The 17,674-nt window shown below is 40.3% G+C and overlaps 1 protein-coding gene and 1 non-coding gene across 2 annotated transcripts in view; both read left to right on the forward strand.

Annotated features, from left to right (window-relative positions):
• The window catches only part of TAFA2 (TAFA chemokine like family member 2), a 264,376-nt gene that overhangs the window by 53,998 nt on the left and 192,704 nt on the right, over window positions 1-17,674 (forward strand). The window lies entirely within an intron of this gene.
• LOC133363541 (5S ribosomal RNA) lies at window positions 6,047-6,165 on the forward strand. Its single transcript, XR_009757708.1, has one exon. It is a non-coding gene; the product is annotated as a 5S ribosomal RNA (ribosomal RNA).

The raw sequence follows: 17,674 nt of genomic DNA on the forward strand, positions 1-17,674 counted from the left end.
CAGCCCACTGAAATGCAATTACTTAAACTTTGGAAACAATTCACTTTCTGAGTGTAGTTGTTGTAACAATTGTAACAGAAGCTTCAATTTCAAATTCCTCCATTGCCTATTGTACTTTTTTGCAGTGACACAATATTACACTGAAAGATTTACCCTTCCCTCCAAATAATCTTGTGTATGAAAGAGGCAGTGATCTGACCACTCCTGAAAGAGGCAGTGATCTGACCGCTCCTGAAAAAGCCCACCCTGGACCCATTGGTCTGCTACAATTACTGACCAGTCACAAATACCCCCTTTTTAGGGAAGGTGATTAAGAGGGTTGTGGCGTAGCAATTGCTAGTACTCTTGGATGAAACAGTCTGGGTTCAGGGTATGGGACTACATCGGCCTTGGTCACCCTGATGGATGACCTTAATCGGGAGAAGGACGGGGAGTGCAACCCTGTTACTCTTACTTGATCTCTCAGTGGCTTTTGATACCATTGACCATGGTATCCTTCTGGGCCAACTTGGTGAGATGGGTATCAGAGGCACTGTTTTACAGTGGTTCTGATCCAATCCCCAGGGTCATTTTCATAGAATAGCATTGGGTGATTGCCTTTTGGCCCCCTGGCAGTTGTGCTGTGGGGTGCTGCAGGGTACCATCTTGTCCCCCATGCTGTTTAACATGTATAGGAAACCCTTGGGAACGGTCATCAGGAGATTTGGGAAGAGGTATCAGCGGTATGCTGATACCCAGTGCTATTTCTTTATAACATCTGAATCAGGAGAGGCCGTGGAAGCCCTTGACCGGTGCCTGGACTCAGTGGTGGGCTGGATGAGTGCCAATAAACTGAGTCTGAATCCTAGCAAGACAGAGGCACTGTGGGTTAGTGGTTCCTGAGTTCAGATAATTGGTCAGTTGCCTGCTTTGGATGGGGTTGTACCCCCTCTGAAAGAACAGGTCTGTAGTCTGGAGGTGCTCTTAGATCAATCTTTGTCACTAGAAACCCAGGTGACTTCACTGGCTAGGAGTGCCTTTTACCAGCTTTGGCTGGTAAGACAGCTGCAGCCATTTCTGGACCAGAATAGCCTAACCACTGTTGTCCACGCACTGGTAACCTCCAGGCTGGATTACTGTAATGTGGTCTATGTGGGGCTGCACTTGAGGTTGGTCTGGAAGCTGCAGTTGGTGCAAAATGTGGCGGCAAGACTGCTCACTGGGGCAGGGTATTGCCAAGATGTCACCCCGCTGCTGAAAGAACTGCACTGGCTATTAGCTACCGGGCCAAGTTCAAGGTTCTAGTTTTGCTGAACAAAGCCCTATACAGCTTGGGACCAGGATACCTGAAAGACTGTGTTACCCTTTATATACCCAATCGATCGCTGCGCTCTGCAGGCAAGGGCCTCCATACCATCTTACCAGGAGGTCCATTCTGCACAACATAGGAAACGGATGTTTAGTGTGGTGGCACCTACCCTGTGAAACTCTCTTCCCTTAAATATTAGGCAGGCACCATCTCTGTTATCTTTTTGGCACCTATTGAAGACCTTCCTCTTTTAACAAGCCTTTTAAGTTGAGACCTTATCCCGGTCTGCTTCTGTGTTGGAATTGCTTTTTAATATGTTTTTAAACCTTTTTTTTTTAACAATATGTTTTTAACTTTTTTTTTAAGATGTCTTCAAAGCTTTTTTAAAAAAATGTTTTTAAAGTTGTTTTGTTTTAATGTATTTTAATGTTTGTTTTTATGATGTTTTAAAGTGTTTTTAGTGCTTTTGTTTGCCGCCCTGGGCCGCTGCTGGGAGGAAGGGTGGGATATCAATCATATAATAAATAAACAAACAAATAAATAAATAAATCTTTTCTCAAGTTGAAGAAAATTTCAATTAGGATATGATGGCTTCCTCCTCTTTCAGACTTCATCCACCTGAATTTGTTTTTAAAACAAGTATTTGAATACTCTCCTCCCCCACTGGTTTTAATTTTTGACATGTAAACAGTAATCAAAAGGTTCTTAGTCTCTTTGACTTGTACTAGCTAGCTTACACAAACAGAACAATGGGTATAGACTTTTTAGACCTTTCCAGGTATAAAACTAGCCCTGCTTTGTACCCTTCTTGAGAGTTTTTGAGTGGCTAAAAAGCATCTTTGAACTCTGATAATGCCTCTTGTCTGACGGAAAATAGAGAAGAGTGTGTGTACTAGTCTATGGTACAAAGAGAAAATGTACACTTATTGTTTTGCTTGGTTTTTCTTGTGGCCCTGCATGTGGCGCCCAGAAGGGAATGTTGCCATAGGACTAAAAAAGGTTCTTCACCTCTGATGTAGAGTTTTGTAGGTCAAAACCAGCATTGTTAATTGTGCCAGGAAATGAATTGGTAATCCCTGAAACTGTTGTAACATAGGGGTAACAGGACCCCTATAAATGGCCCTGGTGAGTAGTCTCACTGCAGCTTGTCAGACTCCTGGTGCCTTATAGCATGGAAGGTTTGTCCTTTTCCACCATTTGGGACCAACCAGCTGTGAAGGCAATCTAATGGGAGCAACTGGGGAAGACAGCTATAATGGTGTTCCTTAGTAACCACTCCCTTCTGTTCAATTCTTGGGCCTGAGAAGGAATCAGATCTCTCCATGCTTGTTGGATTCCCATGAATTTGTGACAAGTAATGAGAGGTAACCTTGCAGCATTTTCTGATGTTAAAGTTAATGTTTGTTCTATAGCAATGGTTCTACTAAGAAAGGAGGAAAAAAATCCCAAATGCTGAGAAAAATTTATTACTCGGGAAAGCCGAAAGCGTTTTGGCCTCTAGTATATTAAACCTTTGTCAGGGGCTATAAAGAAGACAAGACATTAATATATATAAGTGGACAATTATAAATCACAACACAGAATAAAGCATTAATACATCACTAACTAATCTTAGGAAAATGTTCTCTAAATACTTACATAAAATAGTCTGTAGAGATCTCTGATAGCAAAAATGTTTGAATTTTTAATGGCAACTACAAGAGTAAAATCAGAGCTTGGAAGTAATTAGTTACAAGTAACAAATTACTTGTAATTCATTACTTTTTTTGAAGAATTAGTGGGTAATTCCTTTACATTTTGATTGTAATAGAACTAGGAGTAATTTTATTACTTTTGTGGAGTAATTGTAATGTTTCTTTTGGGCATTACTTGGGGGGGAAGCAGGGGAAGTCTTCTGCTCCTCTGATTTGTTTAAAAAATGGATGGTGCTGGAGAATTATGAAGTGGAGGGAAAAAGGAGCCAGAGGACAAGAACGTGGATAAAGGAAGAGAAGGAGTCAGCAGCAGAATGGAGATAAAGAACTGTGGAGGTGAAAGATGATAACATGTATATGTGTGTGTGTGTGTGTGTTTACACTTGGCACACAAAGTGGCCTCCACCACCCTCTCTGGCTACTGTGCTGCATTAGCAGTATTTTAACTTTTTTGCATCTCAGGGGAAAAATGTTTGCTTCGGTGAGTGTCCCTTAGTTAGTGGCAGGGCAGGGTCCGGGAGGTGGTTAAGTGAGAGAGATTATGCTTGCTGGCTGAGTGGGTGGGGGGGGGTTGCAGTTGATTTGACATGTAAAGATCCGAGTAGTGACCTCTGCCTCCCTCCCCATCTCCCTTACCAGCCGAGAGACCACCATTGCTATCTTATGGATAAAAAGAATTATCATACTACTTCTGTATGTGTGTGCTTATTTTTAATGTTGTTTTAGGCTGCTTAGATGTGGAGCAGCCAAGGCCAGCACCTTGTAGGCGTTTTCTAAAAAAAGTAACTGAAATGTAATTGTAGTGATTACTTTTGAGAAAAAGCAATCAGTTGCTTTCAGAACAATTGTAATTGTAACTGTAATTACTACTTTTTGGGGCCATGTAATTGTAACTGTAATTTATTACATTTTAAAAGTAATATTCTAAGCTCTGAGTAAAACTGAATCCCCACAGATGTATGTATTACAAAGCCTTTGATTTCAGGTGTTTCCGCTTTGCCATCATAGGAGTGTATGTGACCATGAACAAAGAATAATGAAAGGATCAACTGCAATTGTTTGAAACTACAAAAGGGGAAGAAATTCCAGTTCCCCATTAAGTCCACCAGGGTTTTTAGTTCTAGTATCCATGCCATCTCTTTCCCTAATAAAACATTATTATTTTCCGTATTTAATTTTTCTGAAACCCAAAACTTGAAATCCAAAGGAAAATGATTGCATTGTATAAAATGTTCAACCAGAGAACCCAATCTCTTATTTCTGATGTTGCTGAGATGTTCACCTATGCGTTTCTTAATATTTCTGGAAATTTTTCCCACATATATTTTTTGACAGCTACATTGAATGGCATCAATAACACAAGCAGTATTGCAGGTGGAAAAGTGTTTCAAAATGTATATTTTGCTGTTGACAGGATTTTCAAACTCTGTCATCTTGCATGTGAATCTACAGTAAACACAATGACCATGTGGGTGGTGGCCCTTAGGTTCATTTTTACCTGGTAGCATATTGGAACTAAGTAGTTTATGATCCCTGAATTTGCTTTTGACCAAAATGTCCCTCATCTTCCTGCTTCTCTTGAATGAAATCATGGGTTTCTTGTGACAACCAGGAATATGGTGTACAATATGACAGTGCCTTTTTATGCTGCTTTGTAATCTGTTGGTAACATGATCAAAAGTTAAACTGCAGTTCAGGTGGTTTGAAGATGTTTTGGTTTGCTGCAGCAAAATATTGGTACGTACTGCCTGAGAAGCTTTTTCTAAAATTGTTCTCCACAACATTTCTCGGGTAACCGCTCTCAAGCAATTGGTTACTCAATATGTTGGATTCATGTATGAAATCCATTTCAGAGGAACAATTACGTCTGATTCTCCAAAACTGGTTGTATGGTAAGTTCTGTCTTATTGATCTAGGATGGGAGCTATCAAAACTTAAATATGCATTTCTTTCTGTTCATTTCTTCATGGGTTTTCTGAACATGGATGTACTCAGATGGTTGTCCTGTTTCCTTATGAGTAGATCCAAAAATTTTTTTCTTATTAATTTTGATAGAAATCAAATTGAATGTTGTCATTCTTACAATTTACCCTTTCAATTTACCCTGCTTAGGTTTTCAGCAGAACCCCTCCAAACAAGAAATACATCATCTATAAACCTCCACCAACATACAACCACAAAAGGACTATCAGATGAAAGATATCTCTTTCAAAAGCCTTCATATATAGATTGGCTATCTCATGGGCCATGGGGCATCCCATGGCTACCCCTTTAGTTTGCCAATAAAATGAATGATCAAATTTAAAATAATTTCTGCACACAGCTATTTCAGCTAGCGCATAAAGAAAGTGAGTAGGAGGGTGTTTGTTCGTTCTCCTTCTTAAGGTATGATTTACTATATCTATGGCATGCTCCAGGGGTATGCTGGTATAAAGGGACCTCACATCCATTGTAATCAAGATATTTCGAGGTTTAATTTGGATGGATTGTAATTTGTTCATAAAATCAGTGGAGTCCTGTATTTAGGATGGAATGGAAGGTGTGAAAGGTTTCAGGAAATGTTCTACAAACAATGAGAGAGGCTCCAAAATGGAATTGCAGCCTGAAACAGTGGGACAGCCATCTTGGGCAGAGTATAAAAAACTGGTACCCTAGGGTTTTTCTTTAACAAAAATCTGTGCTCACCACTAGACATATAACCCAAACTGAGTCCCTCCTCAAGGATGGTCTTAACTTCCTTGGCAATATCATCTATAGAATTGTTTGGGCATAATGTGTAAGCTGATCTGTCAGACAGTTGGTGTAGAATCTCTTTTTTATAATCACTAATGCACCACCTTTATCTGCCTCTTTGATAACAATAGAGGAATCCCATGCTGGTTTCCTTAAAATATGTTGTTCTTTCTAATTCATATTATGCCAAAGGCATGGAGATGATATTTCAATCTTATCTAAATCCTGAGAAACTAGTCTCCCAAAGGTTTGTATGGCAGGGTCTATTGCACCAGGAGGCATAAAGTTGGAAGGAGTGCTAAAACTTATTTTGGAATCTGTAAATTTTGAGACCTATGGTCATACTACCCTGAACAAGTCCGATCTCATCTGATCTCGGAACCTAAGTAGGGTTAGGCCTAGTTAGTACTTGGATGGGAGACCACCTGGGAATACCTGGTGCCGTAGGCTTAGAGGAAGGCAATGGTAAACCACCTCTGAATACCTGTTACCATGAAAGCCCTGTGGATATATCCAAAAAGATTCATAGGGCTGCCATAAGTCATAATCAACTTAAAGGCATATAAGAACAATATTTTGAGACCGTCTGTCTGAAGTGTTGATGCAATCTGATGTTTCTAAAAAACCAAAGCAAGTCTAATCTCACTTGAACGGGGTCATTTTGGGGAGTTGAAACAAATGAGAGTCCCTTATCAAACACCTGCCTTTCTTGACTACTTAAAATCGTTTAGAAAGATGTAATTTTTTCTAAATCTTTAGTTGTAAAAGTCTCCTTCTGAGTTGATACGGAGGGGATCTGTTCCTCATGGGCCTCTTCCGATTCACATTGTAAGTAGTTCTCTTGTGTTTGCCTCTGTCTTCCAAAAAAGTGGAGAAGTTGAAATTTGAACTATCTGCATCGCTACTCCCAGCTGTGGTGGAATCCCAATCTCTATGAGAGCCTGTGGAGCTATCTTTCAGAGAGAATGTCACTTTTTTTAGTTTTTATATAACCAAGGGTACACTCTGTTAGTTGTATAATCCACTTCATTCCTTAAAAATTGTTTGTACTTGAATGCCTTCATTGTAAAAGCCTCTTAAGTTTTTGGTCTAAGGGGGGGAAATTGCTCTATTTCTCTGTTGCTGTTTTTCATATGTTTTTCTATTTGTTCATTTAAATATTGTTTTAACTGGGAGTTGCTTTTAGTTGAAGTGTGTGCTATCAAAATCATGAGGTCTTGTGAGCATTTGTTGAGAATAGCATACCATTTGCTCATAAATTCCTCATTATCTTGAAATATGCCTGGTGCTTTAGAATTCTTAATCCTCTGGATATTCGTTGAACAATACAATGTTCTAGCAGGGTAGAGACATATAATTTACTTCTTATCATTTTTTTGTGTTTTATTAATTCTTCCCATTCCATACCATTATCTTCATTATTACTTTCAAAAATAATAAACAGTTTCTCCAAAAAAATCTTTAGAATAACTGTGGGTGTTATCCCAAGCCATGGATCACCCAAAGAGATCATGTTGGGCTTTGCCAAGTAATAAATTTTTCTCAGCGTTTTGGGATTTTTTTTCTCCTTTCTTAGTGGTTCTTTGGATGCTGACTGTTTTTTTTTTTGTTTCCAGCTCTATAGCAATGGTTCCGAAACTCTTTTTCTCATGGACCACTTGCAAATTGTTGATGATCTTGTCAGATCACTTAATGATTTTTCTGCCTGCTATAGCAATTGTAAGGTGCTGTGCTAGATGCTGCATGATTTCTAATTGAAGTTATATTACTTCTTTTTTTCTTGTTTTCTTGTGTTACCATTTGCATTCCATGGGCTTCAAACTGTAATACAATGGCATACGATATAAGAAATAAAAGAAGCAATAAAACACAATTGAAAAGCAATATTAATATTGAATATGGATAGGCTGCAGACTGCGGCTCGTGTACCACATGGCCCACAGTTTGGGAACCCTGATCTATAGTATGTTTTCCTTTTTGTCCTTTGGCTACATTGTATCTTCTCTATGTCCACTCTCTGGTTATTGTAACCCTCCTGATGTTGCAAGATATGACAATTTTCCTGTACATATATTCCTTCCATGTAAGAACATAAGAACATAAGAAGAGCCTGCTGGATCAGGCCAGTGGCCCATCTAGTCCAGCATCCTGTTCTCACAGTGGCCAACCAGGTGCCTGGGGGAAGCCCGCAAGCAGGACCCGAGTGCAAGAACACTCTCCCCTCCTGAGGCTGCCGGCAACTGGTTTTCAGAAGCATGCTGCCTCTGACTAGGGTGGCAGAGCACAGCCATCACGGCTAGTAGCCATTGATAGCCCTGTCCTCCATGAATTTGTCTAATCTTCTTTTAAAGCCATCCAAGCTGGTGGCCATTACTGCATCTTGTGGGAGCAAATTCCATAGTTTAACTATGCGCTGAGTAAAGAAGTACTTCCTTTTGTCTGTCCTGAATCTTCCAACATTCAGCTTCTTTGAATGTCCACGAGTTCTAGTATTATGAGAGAGGGAGAAGAACTTTTCTCTATCCACTTTCTCAATGCCATGCATAATTGTATACACTTCTATCATGTCTCCTCTGACCCGCCTTTTCTCTAAACTAAAAAGCCCCAAATGCTGCAACCTTTCCTCGTAAGGGAGTCGCTCCATCCCCTTGATCATTCTGGTTGCCCTCTTCTGAACCTTTTCCAACTCTATAATATCCTTTCTGAGATGAGGCGACCAGAACTGTACACAGTATTCCAAATGCGGTCGCACCATAGATTTATACAACGGCATTATGATATCGGCTGTTTTATTTTCAATACCTTTCCTAATTATTGCTAGCATGGAATTTGCCTTTTTCACAGCTGCCGCACACTGGCTCGACATTTTCATCGTGCTGTCCACCACAACCCCGAGGTCTCTCTCCTGGTCGGTCACCGCCAGTTCAGACCCCATGAGCGTATATGTGAAATTCAGATTTTTTGCTCCAATATGCATAATTTTACACTTGTTTATATTGAATTGCATTTGCCATTTTTCCACCCATTCACTCAGTTTGGAGAGGTCTTTTTGGAGCTTTTCGCAATCCCTTTTTGTTTTAACAACCCTGAACAATTTAGTGTCGTCAGCAAACTTGGCCACTTCACTGCTCACTCCTAATTCTAGGTCATTAATGAACAAGTTGAAAAGTACAGGTCCCAATACCGATCCTTGAGGGACTCCACTTTCTACAGCCCTCCATTGGGAGAACTGTCCGTTTATTCCTACTCTCTGCTTTCTGCTTCTTAACCGATTCCTTATCCACAAGAGGACCTCTCCTCTTATTCCATGACTGCTAAGCTTCCTCAGAAGGCTTTGGTGAGGTACCTTGTCAAACGCTTTTTGAAAGTCTAAGTACACTATGTCCACTGGATCACCTCTATCTATATGCTTGTTGACACTCTCAAAGAATTCTAATAGGTTACTGAGACAGGACTTTCCCTTGCAGAAGCCATGCTGGCTCTGCTTCAGCAAGGCTTGTTCTTCTATGTGCTTAGTGAATCTAGCTTTAATAATACTTTCTACCAGTTTTCCAGGGACAGAAGTTAAGCTAACTGGCCTGTAATTTCCGGGATCCCCTCTGGATCCCTTTTTGAAGATTGGCGTTACATTTGCCACTTTCCAGTCCTCAGGCACGGAGGAGGACCCGAGGGACAAGTTACATATTTTAGTTAGCAGATCAGGAATTTCACCTTTGAGTTCTTTGAGAACTCTCGGGTGGATGCCATCCGGGCCCGGTGATTTGTCAGTTTTTATATTATCCATTAAGCTTAGAACTTCCTCTCTCGTTACCACTATTTGTCTTAGTTCCTCAGAATCCCTTCCTGCAAATGTTAGTTCAGGTTCAGGGATCTGCCCTATATCTTCCACTGTGAAGACAGATGCAAAGAATTCATTTAGCTTCTCTGCAATCTCCTTATCGTTCTTTAGTACACCTTTGACTCCCTTATCATCCAAGGAATGTAGGAATATGTAGGAAGAAGTGTGAGTATTGCTTGTACAGAGTCATGTGCAGTGTATTTTGGAGAGTGTTGAACGTGGACTGGAGATACCTGCCTTCAAATCCTCACTTAGCCATACTTGTATGCTGTCACTGCTTTTAGCCTAACCTGCCTCACAAGCAGTTGAGAGTTGGTTTTAATTGGAAATTGTAAACTGCATATTTTTTAATGAATAAAGTATGTTGTGATGTTACAATGACACACTGTACATTTATTAGACAGTAGATTATTTATAATAAAACTAAAATGCAGACAAGAAGTGGCTTGTAACAGTCCAAATTTTAAAAAAACATATGATTAAAATAAACAATACACTTATTTATAATTTGTGTATTTTGCTGCATGTATGTGCCATGGGGACCTGTAAGTAATCAAGGTTCTGTTTATACCCTTTATAAAGAATAACAAGATATAATTTTTAAAATATATAAATATAACAGGGACTGGCAGAGTCATTATAGGAGCAGCGCCCCCCCAACTTTGCTCATGATACTTGTATAACTACATCATAGCAGATCACAGTGGCTCTGCTACTTGTGGAAACAATTACATTCCCAGCGGCAATATATTGTGCTTGGAGTACTGGGAAAATAAGGTTATCTACAAATAGGAAGCATTTCCTTGAAGAAAGACATTTGGATCCCATACAACAAATGAACAAAATAATTCAATTGTTGCTCAGTGAACTAAGTATCTATAATGGACCTGAAACTCGAACTCGTAGAAAAATGAAGTAATATAAGGGCTTATGGTTACTCCTCTATACAGACAGGCAGCAGTAAATTGTCATTATAATCAATTGTTGTGTTCTAGGGAGCTGTCATTGCCTGAAATATGGGCCATCTCTTAAATTCCAAGGATAGGATGGCTCCTAGACAGCCACAGGTCCACTGATTGGCTTGCCAGAAGCAGGTGCCCCTGGACGTTTGGTGAGCAGGACACCTGCAGCACATATCCCTTTCCCAATGTTTTCACTTGTGCTGAGGTTAGGAAGGTAAAAAATGGTGTGAACCTCTCATGTTCTTTCTTACCTCCTTACTTTAGCGCATAACTCATTTCCCATTTCTTTATTTTTATGTCTTTTAAAAATTGTATGCTTAAATATATTAACTCTTTATAATAAACTAAACAAATTGTATGGGTGCACATTATCTTGGAATTTGTTATTCCAATACATCAAAAACACAGTTCAGCATTCCAAAAGCCAATTTGCTTGTTCATACTTCTTTCCTATAGCAAGTCAAGTCAGATAGGATTTGGGATATTGTAATACTTTTGTACCAGTCAAAAATAGGGGGAGGTAGTTTATGTCTCCAAGCTTTTGTGATGTTTATTTTTGCAGGGGTTAAAAGATTCAGTACCTATTGTTATGGTTGTTGTTCTTATTATTATTGATACATATTAGTCACTTTTTCAGAATGAAACTCAAAGCGACTTACAAAGAAATCTCAAAAATATATACAAAATAAAGATCACAGTACAAAAAGAAAAATCAAAACAATATACCAAGCACAACTCAAAAAACCATACAAGGAATAAATAAACCACAAAACAATATAAAATACAGTTCAAATACAGTACAGCATACAATTAGGAGTCATCTTACAAGCCTAAGTAGATAAAAATAATTAGATAAAGGGACATCCTCATGGATGCTCTCCTTATTCTTTTCATCTGAACTCCAAAACCTATATCTACCTTCACTTGTAGGGTGGGTTTCAAGAGACTTACTTGATTTCAAACTCTCATGAGCACTTCCTTTCCCCATTTGTTGAGACTATGACAGTTTACTTTTGAGATTCTTTTGTTCCTGCTGCGGAGTAAAAGGTCTTGTAATAGACATGTGAGGGTTTCAAAACTGGGACGTTGTTAGGAAAAATCATCTACAAGATCAATATATTCTAAGAACAATATTTTAGGATTATTTGATATTGGATAACCCAGCATATCCTGAATTATATAACAAATTGGATTCTAGTACACCTGTATCTTTGGACAACTCGAAAATATTTGGAAAAGGTTAGCATTAAAGATATTGCATCTCAACCACCTGGGTTTGTTCTTTAAAAATAAAAAAGAATCACTGTTCAGAACTGATTTCTTTAAGGGCTTTATAAATGTTATTATTTCTCCTGCCAGTTATTCCCCCCCCCTCCATTTGAGGAAGGGATTAGGGAACGGAAGCAAGCATCAGTGGATGCTGGCTAGTAAGTTGAGCCAGTATTTTTGGATCCTTGTTTGCCACCAATTTTAAAATAGTCTAATCAGTATCTTTCACCAACGTAAGTTGAGTTTACAGGTCACTGCAAGGGCAATTGTAAAATTGCATGCATTTGAATAAACTAATAAATGAAACAATAGATATTAGTTTTCCAGTGGTGTAGCAAGTTTGACAAGTGAGCTGTAGCGTTGTGAGAAGGACAGCCCCTTTAAAAACAGGAATCGGGACTGACGACACTTGTTTCTTTTCCACGAGACTTCACTTGGGCATTCCTCCGGACATCATCGCCAAGAAGCCTCTGTCAGTCAAAATGGAAAGAACTAAAGACTCCCTGGACAGCATGCTAAGTGTGCACATAGCAGAATGTTTAATGTGGCATTCTTTGGCTGTCAAACAGCAATTTTCCAATTCATTCAGAATCATTACTTTAGCCCCCATGGCTATGATACCCAGGGGTCCTAAGCTTTCTAAGGCCCAAAGCAATGTAAAGTGACTTCTTGAGTGAATTCTTGATGCAAAAGCCCAACGCTGCAGAGAGGAAACTAAAAGAGTGCTTTTAAACCAAAGCAGATAATATGGATTCAAAAATGGCCTTTGTGGAATGTTGCTTCCCTAATGAAATGCTGAGCCATTTGTGTAAAGACTTACAAATAACAAGTTATCAATGTATTTAATTAAACACTACCTATTATGTTAAATGCCTTTGATGGGTCAATACCCCAGCTTCAACCATCTTTATAGCCTCTTTGTTGAATTGGATAAGTCATTTTAAATCAGGGGTAGATTTAAAAACAATTTAAAGCTGGACACTCAAAGATGGAAGTAATATCTTACCATTATAATTCTAAAGTCACTTTGCTGTAGATAATACTGGATAACTTGAATGTGTTTATTTCTTCTTTTTTGTACAGATAATAGTTTTCACTAAGCAGCAGCATGCAAACGTGAGTGCTTGAGTATAATTTAAAGAAATGGGGCGGGGGTGGGGGGTTCACAGAGAGGGAGAGAGAGAGAGAGATTTGAGACTGTTGGGCATGACTTGAAAAAATAGATAAGTTCAGTGTAGAAAATGAAGATCAAGTTAAAGTCAGCATTCTGTGAAATAGAATCTCAAGGGGAAAAAATGAGAGGAAACATTCTGAACTATATAAGTTTAGGAGAATTTGAGAATTTGGAGAATTGGCGTTACAATGATGTTTTAGATTGACTGGGGACTTTTATAAATTAAATTATCAGGCTTAGTGTTGATTTCTGAAGAATCTCCTAATTAATTTGTATGTTAATTGCCTTTTTTAACAAAAGAGTTTTTAACAGCACAAATGGGAAAATCAGATTGTCAGGTTGTGACCTAATGTACACCAGTGCATCTCCATGGAAGTAAATGAAACCGTTATCAGTTGTATTTTCTTAACATGAACCAACAAAGGATGATATCCCATTAAGTCATACTGTGAGTTGACCCAATGAAATAAATAGCCTTAAGTGAGGATGACTTAGTTGGATATCATACAGTTTAATACAGATTAAAACACTAAGCAGGGTGTGTGCCCATACCACCCACACTCACTAGAGTGATTTTGAACCACTGAGAGTGGTTCGAGTTATGCCCTCTTCTGGAGAAATGATAGATATGTTTTTATTGTGAGATACACAAAAGTATAACTAAGGAATGTTTCCAGTGCTTATATTTGCTTCTATGGCATGTGTTGTTTCTGAGGTGTTACTGAGATTGTACTAGAAAGATGTGTAATTTCTGAAGAAGCTCCCATTATGAAACAGGGCTACACTGGGATCCTGTAAAGACTTATGTTTATACCAAAATTCACATTTACATCTCCGTACAGAGTGTTTAACATATTTACATACATGTTTTAATTTTGTTGCCTTATTGTGAGATTTTCATTAACATCTGCCATGTACTTTGCTAATTGTTTACTTTCCCCATGTTTTTTAAGTCCCTGGTCGCACCTGGAATCGAATTTGTGGCCTGGCAGGATCCCAGGGTGGGGTGGAGGGTCAGTGCACCAGGAAGTGCTTTGGTGCTGGTGCAAACCAGTGGGTGGGGTGGAATTCCAGCAATCAACAGGCTTCTTATCTCTTGCAGGTGTTGAGTGCGCGGGCAGATCAAAGGATTAGCCCCATCCATTGCAACTAGTTCAGGTGAAGACATTCCCATCCGCCCTCTCTTGGTTTGGAGTTTTTTGGGTTTTCCTGTGGTTCCCTCTTCCTATGGACTTAGTTGCTGTTTGACCGGACTGGGAAGGAATTTTGCCCCACGATGACTGCCCATTCCTGGGGGTGTTTGCCTTCCTCATAGCAGGGGTTTCATTTTCACTATTGCAACTCCATTGGCTTGAGTTGGCATTGGGCAGTATCCCTCCTCTGGGTAAAAGGGAGAGGACCCCCCAGTTGCCTATTTAAGGAGTCCCCTTATGGGATGTGGGAAGCAGCCAAATACCCAAAAGCCCAGGCTCGGGGATGGGGCTACACCGGTGTCAGCACACCCAGTTGGCAGGGGCCTCCACAACAACGGTCCATGCTAAGGAGGCTCTATGTCTTCCCAATCTCTCCTTTCTCCCAAATAGGGAGATGCCACCCCCCTAGGTTTCCCTCCACAATGCTTGTGTTGGGGGGCGGGGGTTCACATCACATAGCAAATGGCCTGTGAGATGTTGGGATCCTGCATCTATGCCAGACCAAACTCTTCATGTCACTGGAATCAGTAAAGAAGTTGTGGGCTAGATTTTACCCCATAACTGTCTCTTGTCTTGTTATTTCTATGCCTGGAGGCACATCACGCCTGGCCCCACAAATCCTGCATTTGTGTATACATCATTTCTCCAGTTGTGTGCTTGTTAGCATTGATGTTTTTGTTTGTGTTATTGCTTGGAAATGATTATGTCATAATGAACAGGCTCTACACCTCCCACAGAGAGCCAGTGTGGCGTAGTGGTTAGAATGTTAGACTACGATCTGGGAGACCAGGGTTTGAATCTCCACACAGCCATGAAGCTCATTGGGTGTCCTTGGGCCAGTTACTGCCCCTCAGCCTCAGAGGAAGGCAATGGTAAACCACTTACCATAAAAACCCTATTCATAGGGCCGCCATAAGTTGAGATCGACTTGAAGGCAGTACATTTACATTTACCCCTCCCACAATATTTTGAGCAGTTTTGCAACTCTGATAAAAATAGCTTGATAAATAAAATAAAGCAAAAGAGAAGCATAAATATGGCACTCAAACTATTAGAAGTAGATATCTCACCTGAAGCATGGAAAGGAGGAAGACTGATGGCAGAACCAGTGTTTTATTCATTGATTGTATTTCTGTCATGCACACTGAGATGCAAGTAGAGAGCTCACTGTGACTTCTTTTTAATATTCATGTATACTGTTCATGTATACAAGGTTGTCCATTGCAAATTTAGTTTGTCCCTTCTGTGCTTCTGCAGAATTCTTCTAAAAGTGCTGAAAAACATATTTATGGCATACTTTGAACCAAGCTGAATAAAGTTTTTTTTAATCAAAAGACTATATTCACTATATAATATATGGTGACCAGATTTTACTACCTCAAAGCTATTAAGAGACAGAAATTCACATGGAGTGCATCTTTCTTTTTCTGAGTACTTCTAGCTCCTAAGAGATAACTGATGTGTTGGATGTAATACTAAACCATGATTTAGCACATATATGGGGAACCTCAGGCCCGGAGACCAAATGGGGTCCTCCAAACCCCTCTATATGTCCTTTGGTACTCCCACCAATCACACCCCCTGCTGTTCTTGCTTTACACCCTTCTTGAGTGTTTTTGAGGGAATGTGTCCTTGAACACTGAGGCCACTTTCACACCATACATTTATTCCACTATTATTCCACTTTAAACAGTCACGGCTTCCCCTAAAGAATCCTGGGAAGTGTAGTTTGTTAAGAGTAGTGAAAGTTGTTATGATCTATTCTCCTCCCAGAGCTATTATTTTCCAAGCAGTTTAACAATAAATCCTTCTTCCCAGGAAACTTTGGGAATTACAAGTCTGTGAGGGGGAATAGGGGTGTTCTAACAGCTCTCAACACCCTTAACAAGCTATATTTCCCAGGATTCCTTTGGGGAAGCTGGGACTGTTTGAAGTGGAATAATAGTGGAATAAATGTATGGTATGAATGCAGCCTGATAATGCCTCTTGCTTCCCAGAATGGAGAATAGTGAAGGTTGTGTTTAGAAACTAGCCTACAGTACAGAGGTAAATTGTACATTAATTATTCCAGCCATTTTTGCCTCTGGTCACATCCGCCACTGGCATGTGACCTGTCAGCTTTGCACTGAGACAGCAGTGCAGGCGGGGCTGGAAATTCCTGGGTATTTACCAGGGCAGGAAAGTCCTTAGCTGGCAGCTTGGTTGTAAATCTGCCAGGCTAACAAGGATGAAGTGTGATAAGGGCAAGGCCCTTTCTTTTACGTGCCAAGCCAGAAGTCCAGAAGCGAGGTCAGTAGAGGTCCAGGTTCAATTGCTAAGGGGTCAGTCTGAGATCAGGTTCAGGGAATCTGGAAACACATGAAGCCACACCTGACGTTATAGTCAGCAACAAGCTGAAGCCAAGGTTTGTCTTTTAAGGAGCAGGTTTGTCAGCAGGTGTGAGCCCTCAGTGTTTTGGCCTTAAGTGGACAGGCCTTCCCCTCTTCTGCCTGACCTTCTGTTGTCTACGTTCTGCAGGTGAGGGGGGAGTATCCTGTTCACTGTCTGTATCTGGCTGAAGGGCTTCAGCTGTGTCTGGGGTGCTCTGCAGCTGAGGGGGAGAAGGAGCTGGGTTCTCAGGAGTTTCCTCCGTTTCTCCTTCTGGGTCTGCTGCTGTTACTCCCGAGTCATCCTTGTCTGATGAGTCCTCCGAAGGGGCCATGACATGACCTTTCAAAGGTTGCGCAGGAGGGGTGTGGCCCTTTGGCTGAAAAAGGTCCCCCCCGGTTTAGCATTACAAGAACTAACCTAGTCTCCCCTTGGGCTTATGTACTCCCTTCCCCACTCCTCCCATGGTGTGGCTACAGAGAGAAGGTTGGTGCTATAACTGTGTTGCCGCGGTTTTTAGCATGTACTAGCCAGACCTCCCATGCAGATCTTATTTAATGTAAGTGCGGTAATAAATCTGTTTTGGCGCCCTGGTTATGGAATGCCCTCCCTTCTTTCCTTTAGGTGCTAGCTCAAAACACACAGTGGAATCCAAACCCAGGATCCGTTGTGATGAGAAAGTTTGGATATAGTAGATTTGGCCTTTCACAGCTGAGTCGGGGCAACACCAGCGTAAGTCCCTCATCCCAGTTGATACGGTGGTTTAAGTCCTTCAGCTGGCAGAACATGCCAGTGTTAACTAATTGCTTTAAATTCCCCCAAAAAGGATATACTGGAGATGTGGTGGGTGTGGGACAGGACAAGGAGAGACTTGCACCTATTCCATACCGCTTTCAACTCGGTTACATGACCTGGCAATCTGGTGGAACTTGGCTGGCAAAAAAGGTGGTGTAAGTCAAATTTCTCCTAAATGGAGTTTGGAATAGGCAGAATTTGTGCCAGCATTCTATAATTGTTGTTAATTAATTAACTAATTAATAACATTTCTATCCTGCCCTTCATCCCAGCACTCCAGGGCAGCAAACAAGAGACAAAACACTAAAAAATCTTAAAAACAAAACATCTTAAAAAAAATCTTTAAAAACATCTTTAAAGC

Source organism: Rhineura floridana, chromosome 8 (assembly GCF_030035675.1).
Source record: "Rhineura floridana isolate rRhiFlo1 chromosome 8, rRhiFlo1.hap2, whole genome shotgun sequence".
In the NCBI taxonomy this organism is placed as follows: Eukaryota; Metazoa; Chordata; class Lepidosauria; order Squamata; family Rhineuridae; genus Rhineura; species Rhineura floridana.